The sequence below is a fragment of the Sciurus vulgaris genome (genome assembly GCF_902686455.1).
Source record: "Sciurus vulgaris genome assembly, chromosome: 5".
NCBI classification, from domain to species: Eukaryota; Metazoa; Chordata; class Mammalia; order Rodentia; family Sciuridae; genus Sciurus; species Sciurus vulgaris.
The window spans coordinates 123,658,384-123,673,154 of NC_136465.1; positions in this window are offsets into that span (position 1 = coordinate 123,658,384).

The following is a 14,771-nucleotide window of genomic DNA, read 5'->3' on the forward strand; positions in this document are numbered from 1 at the left end:
TTTCTTTCCTCATTTAAGCTGGAATTGTCTCTTTTACAAAGATTATTTTGGTCGGAGTATTCACTGAGAGGGAAAAAACCTAGCAACATTACTCTACATCCTATGGATTTCCTTCTACATTCTACTGAATATACTTTAGAATCCATAATAAATCATGTTTATGGAACCTAACAAGTTCAAATTTATTTAAAAGTCAATGTACTGTGTACATATAATTTAACAGCCATAAGCTAAAAAAAATTAATACTTGATTTGCTTCATTTTCACAAAGTGGATATATAAACAAGATTGATTTAATTACAAAGCTACATAAATATTTATGAAGAGATTTAATTTAAATGCTACAACAAAACTTTGAAATACAAAGAAAATGATATAAAATGCATCAATGAGATAGGGTAAGTCAAATAAGAGACTGTCATTAAATATATCTTATTTAAAAGTAAAGCAAAGGCAGATAGGATATATATTTATCCATACAGATATATGTGGATACACATATATATATATATACCACATACTTATATATGGTCTATATGTTATATGCACACACAGAGTCGATCTTATGTGTGCACATATATGTGTATGTACATATGTATATGTGTATGTATATATACAGAGCTGACTGTATGTGTCTTCAGTGTCCATAACCATCCATTCAATCAACCACAGATTGAAAGTGTTTGGATAATAATCGTATGTGTACTGAAAGTGTACAGACTCTTTGGTCATTACTCCTTAAAAGCAGTGTAACAACTTTTATATTATCTACTGTTAGTAACCTACAGATTACTTAAAATATACAAGAGGATGTGTTGACATTATATGCAGATGCTGCACCTATGCCATCTTAAATATGGGAATTGAGCATCCCTGGATTTTGGTTTCCACAAACGGTCCTGAACAGATCCTATGTAGGTACCCTGGGACAATTGTGTAATATATATTCCTGGACATATGATGAAATTATGTCTCAACAATCCCATCATAAGTTGGAAATAGATACAAATAAATTATTTTTTTCAATACTATGAAACTTACTGTAAAGATAATTCTCAGCTAATCAACCAGAGAGGTGATTTAGATACCCTAACAAGAAGATATTTTAGCCACATTTCATTTTTCATGAGTCACCATTCATTTCTAATTATATTTAAGCAATACCAAAATTCACGAAACAAACCCATTTAATAACCCTACTTTACAGATGAGGAAAATGAAGTATATACTTAGTGAAAATCTTGTTCTTATGTTTTTCTAGCTATTTTGAGCCCAGAAAATACATTTTCTGACTTTTCTTTATTACACCATTATCTCAAGATTGCAATTTCATTCACTCTTTTTAAACATTTCACCAGAAAACATACGTAATGATTTGTCTTTCACATTATGATCTCTTTCTCTTTTCAATCACTCTCTCTCACATTTTCCACTCCTATTCATATTTTTCTTCCTAAATGTTAACTTTCTTCAGAAAGATGGGAATAGATGAGACAGTTGTATGCTCAGAAATCAATTCTATCAAATCTTAGCAAGATTTATAATATTTAAGGATGTTTTTCTTTCTAAAAATTAAGGAAATAAAGACATAATTAAAGCCCATCTTTCTCTCCTGATCTCTTCTCTTTCTCTCTGCAATAGCTAACTTATGATATCTGTTTAGCATTTCATGTGAGAATATCATTTTATGATTTCATGTGAAATACCCTTTTATATGTTTACTAAATGTGCATAAATCTATAAGCATATTGTTATGTAATTGGCTATTTACTTATTTAGCTATACTTGAGGTTGAATCCAGTGAACTGCATCACCATACTTATTTATTTATTTATTATATTTTGAGACAGGGTCTTGCTAAGTTACTGAGATTGGTCTCAAACTTGTGATCCTCCTGCTTCAGACTCCTAAAGAGCTGAGATTACAGGTGGGTACCACTACCTCTGTCTCTTAAACTTATATAAAATAGTTTGTTAAACTATTTGAAATTGTTAATAGTCACTCCATTGGAGCAATGATTTAAACCACTAGAATGTAGAGAGACTGAACTAATTTATTTCATCTTCAGTATTCTGGAAGACAGATGATAGAGGGAGTTCAAAAGAAGTTCAGATGTGAATAATGAAACAGCATCCCCCTTGTCCAGTCATTTAAAAGCTATAATATGATTGGATCAGTAAGAAGACCTATGAAACCTTCATGAAATGAAGTAATATGAAAATAGAAAGAATTGAAAAGATTTTCAATAACTAGGTCTATTTCTCTTAAACACATAATAATCGAAAGTCTTTAACTTGATAGAAAGTGAATTATGTATTTTATGTTTCCATTTAACCCTAGTTTGGGAAATGTAATAGGGAAAGTTAATTTTCATCAAGAGAACCATTTGTAGTAGGTCACTACACTATAGAATTTCACTAATAAGGCAGTATGTTAATGATAAATTATTCAGCTTTTGATTAGAACACTAATCTTGCAGAGTTTGATGGAAAATGTAGTTCCTTATTTTCACTACCATGCCTATTTTTATTTGTTTCTACTTTAGCTTCTTCTATTATTTTTTCCCACAGCTTTATTGAGGAAAAATTGAAGTACAATAAAATGCACATATTTGAAGTATGCAATTTGATAAGTTCAGATACATATGTGACCAATACATTAAAATATATAAAAAGAATTTCCACAACTTTTTTTATTTGAAATCATGCAGTGTTTTCTGCATGATTTATTACATTAGAAATCAATCACCTTAAGATATATAGAACACCACCCCCAGATGTCAACTATTTCAAAATTAAATGGCACACTTGTAAATACCTCAGAGGTATTTATCAAAGAAGAAAGAACAAGAAAAGTAAATAAAAATTTCTTTGAACTAAGTGCTAATAAAAACTTAAAATATCAGGTTATCTGGGATGAAACAGTACTCGGATGAATATTTATAACAAAGTACTTGTATTAGAAAGAGGATAGAATAACAATCAAATTATTTTTGAATTATGTAGTAGAAAGGAAAAAGGAGTAGGAGCAGAAATATATGAAATACAGAAGAAATAGTAAAGCAAAAATTTGATAAAAGATAAACAAGTCTAATCAAGGAAAAAACAAGAACACAAAATTAATATCAGTGGAAAGGGAGCTATCAAATAACCCTACAGATACTAAAGCTATATTAAGGTAATAGTACGATTGTATGCCAACATATGTGATAGCTTGCATAACATGGTCTGTATTAGAGAAAGATCCATGTGTTGCTGAGAAGAAAGTGTATTCAGTCATTGATGGATGAAATATCCTATATATATCTTTTTCAGACTAAATTATCAGTTGTATTTTTTATTTCTATAGCTTCTTTATTTAGTTCTTGTTTGGAGGATCTATCCAGTTCTGACAGAGGCATGTTAAAGTTAACCAGTATTATTTTATTGTGGTATATTTGATTCTTAAAATTGAGAAGAGTTTGTTGGAAGTAAATAGATGCTTCATTGTTTGGGGCATAAATATTTTTATGATTGTTGTGTCTTGTTGATGTCTAATTTCCTTAAGCTGTAGGAAATGTCCTTTTTCCCTTCCAATTAATTTTGACTTGAAGTCCACTTTATCTGATATGAGGATAGAAACCCTGCTTGTTTGTGTAATTCATGTGAGTGATTTGTTTTTCACCTTCAGTCTGTGGATGTATTTGTTTACGAGGTGATTCTATTTAGGACTACATGTTGTTGGGTCTTGTCTTTTGATTAAATCTGTCAGTCTGTGTCTTTGAAATGATGTTTTGTTCATTAATATTCAAGGTTATTATTGAGATGTGATTTGTTTTTCTGGTCATTTGGGCATAATTTCTTGTTTTTTATTTGATTTAGTTTCTCATTTGATTGACCATTCCTTTACAGTAGTTCCTCCTTTGCTGATTTTCACTTTTTTTTAAATTTCATTTTCATGGAATACTTTGTTAATAATATTCTATACTGCAAGTTTTCTAGTTGCAAATTCTTTTAACTTTTGTTTATCATAGAAGGTTTTTATTTCATCTTTAAATCTGAAGCTTATTTTTATTGGATGTAAGATTCCTGGTTGCATCCATTTTCTTTCAGAGCTTAGTACATATTATTCCCTGACCTCCTAGCTTTTAGGGTCTAGGTTGAGAAATCAGCTGAGATCCAAATTGGCTTCCCTCTATATGTCACCTGATATTTTTTCTTGCAGGCTTTAAAATTCTATCCTTATTTTGTATATTAGGCATTCTTATTATAATGTGCCTTGGTGTGGTCTGTTGTGATTTTATACATTTGGGGTCCTATAAACCTCTTGTATTTCATTTTCCAATTTATTCTTCAGATTTGGAAATTTTCTGATATTATTTCATTGAAAAGATTGTGCATTCCTTTGGTTTGTATCTCCAAGCCTTCATCTATCCTGACAAATCTTAAATTTGGTCTTTTCATGTTATCCCATAGATCTTGAAAGTTCTGTTCATGGTTTCTTAACATCTCTCCATGGTCAACTCCATTTTCAAAATTATACATTTTGTCTTCATTGTCTGTTGTGCTGTCTTCCAAGTGGTCTAGTCTGTAGGTGATACTTTCTATTAAGTTTTTAATTTAGTTTACTGTTTCCTTCATTTCAAGGATTTCTGCTCTTTTTTTTAGAATATTTCTTTATTGAAGTGATCTTTCACTTCCTCTATTTTCTCTCAGATTTCATTTCTCATACTGTCCTTTACTTTGCAGATCAGTTTAACTGTATTCATTCTAAACTCTTTCTCTAACATTTCTTCCACTATGGTGTCAATGGATTCTATTATTGGAGTACCTTGGTTTGTTTCAGGCAATTTGTTCCTTTGCTTTTTCATGTTGTTTGTATGTATACCCACGTAACAGTATGGATCTGAGGCAGTAGAATTTGTACTCTGTGGACTAATAGTGTCCTTGATGGTTTCCAGTACCTGATTGTTTAAGGGGAGGCAAATAATAGCAACAACCAATGGAAACAATATGTAGCATTAAACCAAATAGTCCTACTATGACATCTACAATGTTAATTATCACAATAAACAGAAATGATATGAGCAATTATTGCCTATGATAAAAATAGCTACTTTGCAAAATGGTTTATAATTTCAAAGGGTGGACAGGAGAGGACAGAAGTGATATAGAATGTGATGATTATGAGGGAAGAAGGGAGAATAAGAAGTAAAAAATTAAAGGAAGAGTGAAAGAGAGAAAAGTAGATTGACCATTAGCAGAAGAAAAGAGAGAATAAAGAAAAAAGGAGGAAAAATATATAGTAATTTTTTTAATTAGGGAATACAAAAAAAAATTAAGATATACTAATCAAGTGTCCTAGTTCCCAAAAAAACTAATCCGTGAAAAATAACTCCTTAAAAAATGCTAGAAACAAGAAAAAAAAATACAAATATGTATTTGATTATGTACCATTAGGGCACAATTAAACAGAGAAAAAGAATCTTCAAAAAAGGTCTTGATGAAAAGTTAAAGAATTCTTAATGTAGTAATTCAAAAGATTCTCAGTTTCTCTTAGTAGTTTTAGGTAGAGTCATCTGAAGCATTATACTCCACCCTCTGGATTACTGAAGTGATAGAAGTATTCCCATAGGCAGAATTCCTGGAGGCAGGGTTTAGATGGGCTCCAGGCTCTTTGAGAAATTCCTTTTGGTCTGGAGATTTTAAATCAATGCACCTCTAGAGTCCAACACTTGCTGGTCCACACTGGAAGACTGTACCCCAGAAATCTCCCCTGGGATCCAGTTGTGTGTTGGGGGACCCAATTCTTAGTCCCCCATGTGCCTTCAGACACCACATTTTCTGGTCTCAGGTTCAGTCTTCCAAACAACTTCTCCTGTCCCCACCTTTCTGAGTTCCTGGTTAGATGCATCTCTCCAGCCAGTCCTGCAAGCAGTTGGATTGGAGGAGGATGAGGAATAGAAGTTTCTGTGATCAATTGTCCACTGTGTAAACCTCTCTCCATGTTTGATTTTCTTCTGGTCATTTAAGCACACTCTGTGTCATGCAGTATGTGTTCACTGGGGCTGTATTTTGGTTCAAATTCAGGTTTGCCAGGAAACAGCCCCCTCAGCTGCCAGGCCCTTCACGGTGGCTGCAAAATGATTCCTTCTTTAGTCCTCCACACATCCCCTGGAGAGACAGCAGATTCTCTCTCCACATACAGATATTTGTGCAGTGTGTCTTTCAGATTTTCTGGGCAATGTACTTGATCTCTAAATATTACAATCCCCAACACACCTCAGGCCTCCCAAAACTGTGGATTCCTTTAATTCCCTTATCTCTCTACCTGGAAGGACTGCTCTGGCTGGTATTTCCAGCCTGTTTGCAGTGGTGACTGTATTGCTGGGAATTTCTTGCTTATTTTATTATATTAAACCTCCTGAATCCCTGATATGCTTTGAGTGTCCAGTTGTGAATACCATAATGCCCCCTGCTTTTTTCTTTTTTTGTTCAGCCACTTTGCTGAGAAGCTGCCTGTTTACTCTCTTGGTTTCACTCCATGGAGCAGTTAGGAAAGTGACCTCCTCTATTCCACCATCTTGAAAACCTTCTCTTGTCTCTAATTTATACCAAAGACTGGTGCTCTTGAAACAAAATATAAAGTAGTATTATCCCACTGTTCTAAATTTTTCTCTTATTCTTCTGGTTCTTTGGAGTCTCTTTCTTCCTTTTTTTCTGTTAAACCAACTTATTTTGATTCTTATTTAACACTTCCTATGATTTAGTATGTCTATATTCTCACTTATTACCTCATTAACATCACGTCCTATCCCCATCCTCTCTTTGTTCACCTTTAGAAATTGCAGACCTTATTGCAAACCTATTTTTTATGCTGTAGATAATAATTGAACACAACATCTCTGTTTATTATGACAATACTGTTAATGTCTTAGGGGCTATTTTGTTTAAGGCTGCATATTGTTTGTATTGGGTGCTGTTAGTATTGATCTCCCCATTAAAGATGAGATATTGAAAACCTGTAGGGACACTATAAATCTATAGAGTTGAAACTGTAATACCGCAGATCCCTACTGCTTGAGGGAAAGACACAAACAACATAATAAAACAAGGGAAGAAAGACCCCCAAACAAACCAATTTGCTATATTAACAAAATCCATTGACAGCACAGTAGAAGAAATGTCAGAAAAGGAGTTCAGAATGTACATAATTAAAATGACCCACAAAGTAAAGAACGATATAAGAGAGCAAATGCAGGCAAAAAAATGATCACTTCAATAAAGAATTAAAAGAGCAAATGCAGGAAGCAAAAGATCATTTCAATAAAGAGATAGAGATCCTGAAAAAAAATCCAACCAGAAATCCTTGAAATGACAGAAATAATCAACTAAATTAAGAACTTAATAGAAAGTATCTCCAATAGACTAGATCACTTGGAAGATAGAACCTCAGACAATGGAGACAAAGTATTTAATCATGAAAATAAAGTTCACCACACAGAGAATCTGGTAAAAAATCATGAACATAACCTCCAAGAATTATGGGATAATATGAAAAGAATAAATTTAAGAATTATTGGGATAGAGGAAAACAGAAAGATACAAAACAAAGGAATGCACGAAGTTTTCAATAAAATGATATCAGGAAATTTCCCAAAACTGACAAATGAAATGGAAAATCAAATACGAGAGACTTATAGGACCCCAAATGTACAAAACTTCAATATATCCACATGAAGGCACATTATAATGAAAATGCCCAGCATACAAAATAAAGATAGAATTTTAAAGGTCACAAGAGAAAAGTATCAGATTACATGTAGGGGGAAACCAGTTCAGATATCAGCAGATTTCTCAACCCAGACCCTCAAAGCTGGGAGGTCCTAAAATAATATATACCAAGCTCTGAAAGACAATGGATGTCAACCAAGAATCTTATACCCAGCAAAACTAACCTCCAGATTTGATGAAATAAAATCCTTCCATGATAAACAAAAGTTAAAAGAATTTGCAAGTAGAAAGTCTGCATTATAGAATATTCTTAGCAAAATATTCCATAAAGAGGAAATGAAAAACAAGAAGTAGCAAAGGGAGAAATGTCACTAAAGGTAAAGTCATTTGAAGGAGAAACCAAGTCATGTTAAACTTCAAAAATTAGCCAAAATGACTGGGAATACAAGTTATATCTCAATAATAACCCTGAATATTAATGGCCCAAACTCATTAATCAAAAGACTTAGACTAGCAGATTGGATTAATAGACAAAAAAGGTCCCAAAATATATGCCTTCAAGAGACTTATCTCATAGGAAAGGATACTGAAGGTGAAAGGATGGGAAAAACATATCACATACACAGACTCAGTAAAAAAGCAGCTGTATCCATCCTTATATCCAATAAAGTGGACTTCAAGCCAAAGTTAATCAGAAGGGATAAAGAAGGATATTTCATACTGCTTAAGGGGATCATAAATCAACAAGACATAACAATTGTAAATGTTTATGCCCCAAACAATGGAGGATTGACATACAAAAACAAACCCTTCTCAACTTCAGAAATGAAATAGACCACAACACAATAATACTAGGTGACTTTAACACACCTCTCTCATTACTGGATAGATCTTCCAAACAAAAACTGAACAAAGAAACTATAGAACTCAAAAATACAATCAATAATTTGGACTTAACAGTCATATGTGGAATATTTCATTCATCAATGAGAAAATACACCTTTTTTTTCCTCAGCAGCAAATGGATCCTTCTCTAAAGGATACAACATATCAATATCTATGAAAGCAGTATTAAGATGAAAATTCATTGCTTTGAACTCAAAGAGAAAATAAAAAGTCAACAAATAAATGAGCTAACATTACATATGAAAGCCATAGAAAAAGAAGAACAGAAGTAGTACAAGACAGGAAATAATTAAAATCAGAGCTGAAATTAATGAAATTTAAACAAATGAAGCAAATGAAAAAAATTGACAGAAAAAAGTTGGTTCTTCAAAAAAAAACAAACAAAATTGACAAACCCTAAGCTACACTAATGAAGAGAAGGAGAGAGAAAACTCAAATTACTAAAATTCTTGAAGATAAAGGAAATATAAAAATGGGCATTATTGAAATATAAAATATAATTACAAGTTATTTAGAAAATCTATATTCCAGCAAAATAGAAAATCTCAAAGATATCCACAAATAGCCAGAGACACATGATCCACCCAAACTGAATCAGAAGGGCATTCACAATTTAAACAGATCAATTTCAAGCAATGAAATAGAAGATGCAATCAAAAGCCTACCAACAAAGACAAAGTCTGGAACCAGACAGATATTCAGCAGAGTTCTATAGGAACTTCAAAGAAGAACTAATACCAGTACTCCTCAAAGTATTCCATGAAATAGAAAAGTAAAGAACCTTTCCAAACTCATTCTATGAAGCTAACATCACTCTGATACCAAAACCAGGAAAAGACATATCAAGGAGAGAAAACTCCAGACCAATATCCCTGATGAACATAAATACAAAAATTCTTGACAAAATTCTGGCACATCTCACAAAAAATATATTAAAAAGATAGTGTACCATGATCAAGCGGGGTTCATCCCAAGGATGTAAGGTGTTGGTTCAATATTTGGAAATCAAGAAATATAATTCATCTCATCAACAGGCTTAAAGTTCAAATCATATGATCATTTCTATAGATGTAGAAAAAGCATTTCATAAAAGACAGCACCCATTTATGTTCAAAACACTAGAAAAAATGGGGATAGTAGGAACATACCTCAACATTGTAAAGGCAATCTGTCCTAAACCCAGGCCAACATTATTGTAAATGGAGAAAACTGAAAGCATTCCCTCTAAAACTTAGAACAAGACTGAGATGCCCTCTTTCACTACTTCTATTTAACATTGTTTTTGAAAATCTAGCCAGAGCTATTAGACAGACAAAAGAAATTTAAAGGATATGAATAAGAAAAGAAAAACTCAAACTATCACTATTTGCCAATGACATGATTCTATATTTAGAGGATCCAAAAAATTCCACCAGAAAATTTCTAGAACTAATAAATGAATTCAGCAAAGTAGCAGGATATAAAATCAACACTCATAAATCTAATGCATTTCTATTTATAAGGAATGAGTCCTCTATAAGAGAAATTATTAAAACTACCCCATTCACAATAGCCTCATAAATAATAAATATTTGGAAATCAATCTAAGAGGTGAAAGACCTCTACAATGAAAACTACAGAACACTAAAGAAAGAAATAAAGGAAAAACTTAAAAGATGGAAAGATCTCCCATGATCTTGGATAGGCAAAATTAATATTGTCAAAATGGTCATACTTTCAAAAGCCTTATGTAGATTCAATGCAATTCCAAATAAAAATCCCAACATTTTAACTCGTGGAAATAGAGAAAGCAATTATGAAATTCACTTGGAAAAATAAGAGACCCAGAATAGCCAAAGCAATCCTTAGCAGGAAAAGTGAAGCAGGAGGTATCACAATACCAGAACTTAAACTATACTTCAGAGAAATATGTATGGTGTTGACATCAAAATAGTCAGGTAGATAAATGGTACAGAAAAGAAGACACAAAGACAAACCTCATAAATCTGATTATCTCATACTAGACAAAGGTGCCAAAAACAGAGAAAAGATAGCCTCTTCAACAAATAGTTTTGGGAAAACTGGAAATCCATATGTAGCAAAATTAAATTAAATCCCTGTCTCTGACCCTGCACAAAATTCTACTCAAAATGGATCAAGGACCTAGGAATCAGACCAGAGACCCTGCAATGAATAGAAGAAAAAGTAGGCTGTAATCTTCAACATGTTGGCATAGGACCAGACTTCCTTAACAAGACACCCAAAACACAAGAAATCAAAGTAAGAATTGATAAATGGGATGGATTCAAACTAAAAAGCTTTTTCTCAGCATAGGAAACAATCAAAAATGTGAAGAGAGAACCTACAGAGTGGGAGAAAATCTTTACCATGTGCACTTCAGATACAGCACTAATCTCCAGAATTTATAAAACACTAAATAAACTTTACACCAAAAATACAAAGAACCCAATCAATAAATGAGCTAGGAACTGGGCAAACACTTCACAGAAGAAGATATGCAATCGATCAATAGATAGATGAAAAAGTGTTCAACTTCTCCAGTAATTAGAGAAATGCAAGTAAAAACCACCCTAAAATTTCATCTCACTCCAATTAGAATGTCTATTATCAAGCATACAACAGTAGGTGTTGGCAAGGATATGGGTAAATAGGCACACTCATACATTGCTGGTGGAACTCCAAATTGGTGCAACCACTCTGGAAAGCAGTGTGGAGATTCCTTAGAAAATTTGGAACCACCATTTGATCCAGGTATCCCACTCCTCGGTCTATACCTAAAAAACTTAAAATCAGCATACTGCAGTGACACAACATCAGTGTTTATAGCAGCTTAGTTAATAGTAGCTAGGTTGTGGAACCAACCTAGATGCCCTACGAAAGTTAAATGGATAAAGAAACTGTGGTAAATATACACAATAGAAATATTATTCAACCATAAAGAAGAATAAAAGTATGGAATTTGCAGGTAAAAGAATGGAGTTTGAGAATATCATGTTAAGCAAGATAAGCCAATCCCATAACACCAAAGGCCAAATGTTGTCTCTGATAAGTAGAAGCTGATACATAACAGGGCGGGATGGGGTAAGGGAAGAATGGAGGACAGTTAGATTTTGTAGAGTGAAATGAGGGGAGAGGAGAGAAAAGTGGGTAGGAAAGATAGTGGAATGAAACAGACATCATTACCCTATGTACACGTATGATCACATGAATGGTGTGACTCTACATCATGTACAACCACAGAAATGAAAAGTTGTCCTTCACTAGCGCTAGTATAATGCTGAGAAACTTAATGTTTTTGAGTCTCAATTTATTTCTCTGAGAAATAGGAACAATGATGACATCTTTCACATGTTGATTTATGTTTTTACCATTTGCAACTATTTCTGGCACGTAAAAAAATGCTCAATTAGTGTTTGCCATTGTGCTGTATTTTTGTCATGTGTACAATTAATTCTGAGCATTTTTCATGCAATAATTTATCTGACACAACTCCTATTTAATTATCTGTAACATGAGACAATCATATAAAACAATAAAAAGTACTCTTGACTTTAGCATAAGTAAACTTATCAAGGATATGGAATGCCTATCTTTCTGATTCCACTGTTGAGCACAGTAGCCAGCACAACTATAGACCATTAGAAGATATGTTAAATGAGTGAGCTCGCAGTGAACCAAATATGCACAAAAGTCAGAGGCATTTATCACAACTGGTGTTAGGGAGGGAAAAATTTCAAAAAGTAGGTTACATTTGAATAAAAATGTCAAAAACAAATAAGACTATATTCTAAGCATCTGAAAGGTGAGGAGAAATGAGAAATTTTTGCAATAGGAGTATGTAAATTATTTAAAACTTGTTTGACATGAGGAATTTGGAGTCCATGTTTCTATATGCCAACAACATATGGTGTTTATGGGTAAGGGTAGAACATAAAATTGTGGACAATTTATAATGGATCATTTAGCCAAACTAAGGGATATAACTCCACCCTTTAAGACAGGGATCAGTGAACTTGTTTTAAATACCAGGTAGTAGATATGTCAACGAAGCTGGACATTTAATCTTATTGTAATGACTCATCTCTACTGTTGTAGTATGAAAGCTGACAATAGTATATAAGAGGGTGTTTTAGTCAGCTATTTCGCTGCTCTGACTAAATGATCTGACTAGCATAATTACAGAGGAGGAAAGGTTTATTTGCAGGCTCACAGTTTCAGAAGTCTTAGTCCATAGAAGGTCAGCTCCATTCCTCAGGGCTTGAGGTGAGTCTGAACATTGTGGCTGAAGAGCGTGGCAGAGGGAAGCAGTTCGCATCATTAGGAAGCAGAGAGAAAGAGAGAGAGATTCCACTCATTCCACTCTCCAGGTACAAAATATATTCCCCAAAACCACACCCCAATTCCTACCCCAGTCACACCCTACCACTTTAATTAATCCCTTCAGGTATTTATTCACTGGTTGGGCTAAGACTCTTACAACCCAATCATTTCTCCTCTGAAACCTCCTGCATTGTCTCACATCCAAACCATAACAGAGGATCTGGCCATTTTATAATAAAATTCTATTAAAATTTTGGGTAGGCAACTTTATTCTGATGGTCACACTTTGCTGACTGCTTCTTTAAAAGATAGGAAGAGAGATGGACGTGGTGATACATGCCTGCAATTCGTGGGATTCAGAAGGCTGAGGTAGGAGGATCTCAAGTTTGAGGCCAGACTCGGTAAATTAGTGAGACCCTATCTCAAATTTAAAACTAAGAAGTGTTGGGGGATGTTGCTCAATGGTAAACATCCCTGCGTTCAATCACTAGAACCACTTGAAAAAAAAACAATCAGGGAAACACAAAATTACATATCGATAATAATGAGACTACAGTTATTTGAGCACCTAGTACGTGCCAAACACTATGCTTTGTGCATGATGTTTCATCTTTACCATTTTACTTAATTATGTCAGTACATTAGTTCAGTTCACTCATTATATTAATTTTTCAGTTGAATGAAACAGCATGCTCAGTGGGATTAAGTAATTTACAGAAAACTACTCAGCTAGTCTATGTCCGGTTGTAGAGCAGATGTACGAGAGATTTTGGGAAACAAGTTAGAAGTATTATAGTCTTCAGACTCAATAAGTTTGTAGTCTAATGAAGATAAAAATCACAATAGATAATTTTATGTTAACTAGAAGAATACAATACATGTCAAAAATGGTAATGAAGTTATGAGGAGATTCCTGTCTTTGGAAGGCCCTCTGTGCTTCTAGAAGTACAATGAAGTGCTGTGATGTTGATTGCCTGAACCTATTCAAAATAATAAAACAATTTTAGTGTAAAATGATTTTATAAGTGAAAATGTTAATATTATTTTCCATAATAGTTTTTCTGTTTATAAATGTAATAATAGGTACAGTATAAAAAATCTTAGTACACAAAATGTATACCAAGAAATGTACACAACCATAAAATCACATATGTTTTTATACTGGTAAATTTGTTTCAATGTTTTTTAAAGATATATATATATATTTTTTCTTATAAAATAAAATTATACCATATATATTTATAATAATCAAATTTATAATTATCTTCCTATAAGTTATGTTGTTTTTATTCTTTAAAAAATGTAATATTACTATCATAGGTAAACTCTAAGATAAACTTTTTTAGAAGACTAAGGTTGATTAAACTGTGATTTTGGTTTCTTCTGCCTCTTCCTTTCAGAATAAAGGTGACCCTCTCCATGTGAACGGCCCCTTGATGACATGGAATCAAAAAGCAATCAGACAAAACACAGCCCTACAAAAATACAATAAAAACCAGTAAACCAAGAGTCTGGCAAAAAAAAAAATTAATGATATATCTTCATTAAAGTTTTATATATTAACAATAAAATGTAGCATGACAAGAATATGGCTTTGTTCATAAAACCAACTTCAGTGTAGGTTCTTGTTATGGCTTAAGAAAGATATATGAACAGTTTGAAGAAAATTACAGAAATAAATCTTTCTTTGGCTTCCCCTAAAGCTCTGAAGATAGTTAAAAACAAGAACACATGAGGAAGGGAAAGGTATGAATTGTCTTGGGTTACTTCATCTTCCAAGTGACAAATCCTGTGGATTTCACTGATAGAATATTAGTGCCCTTAACATTTGCC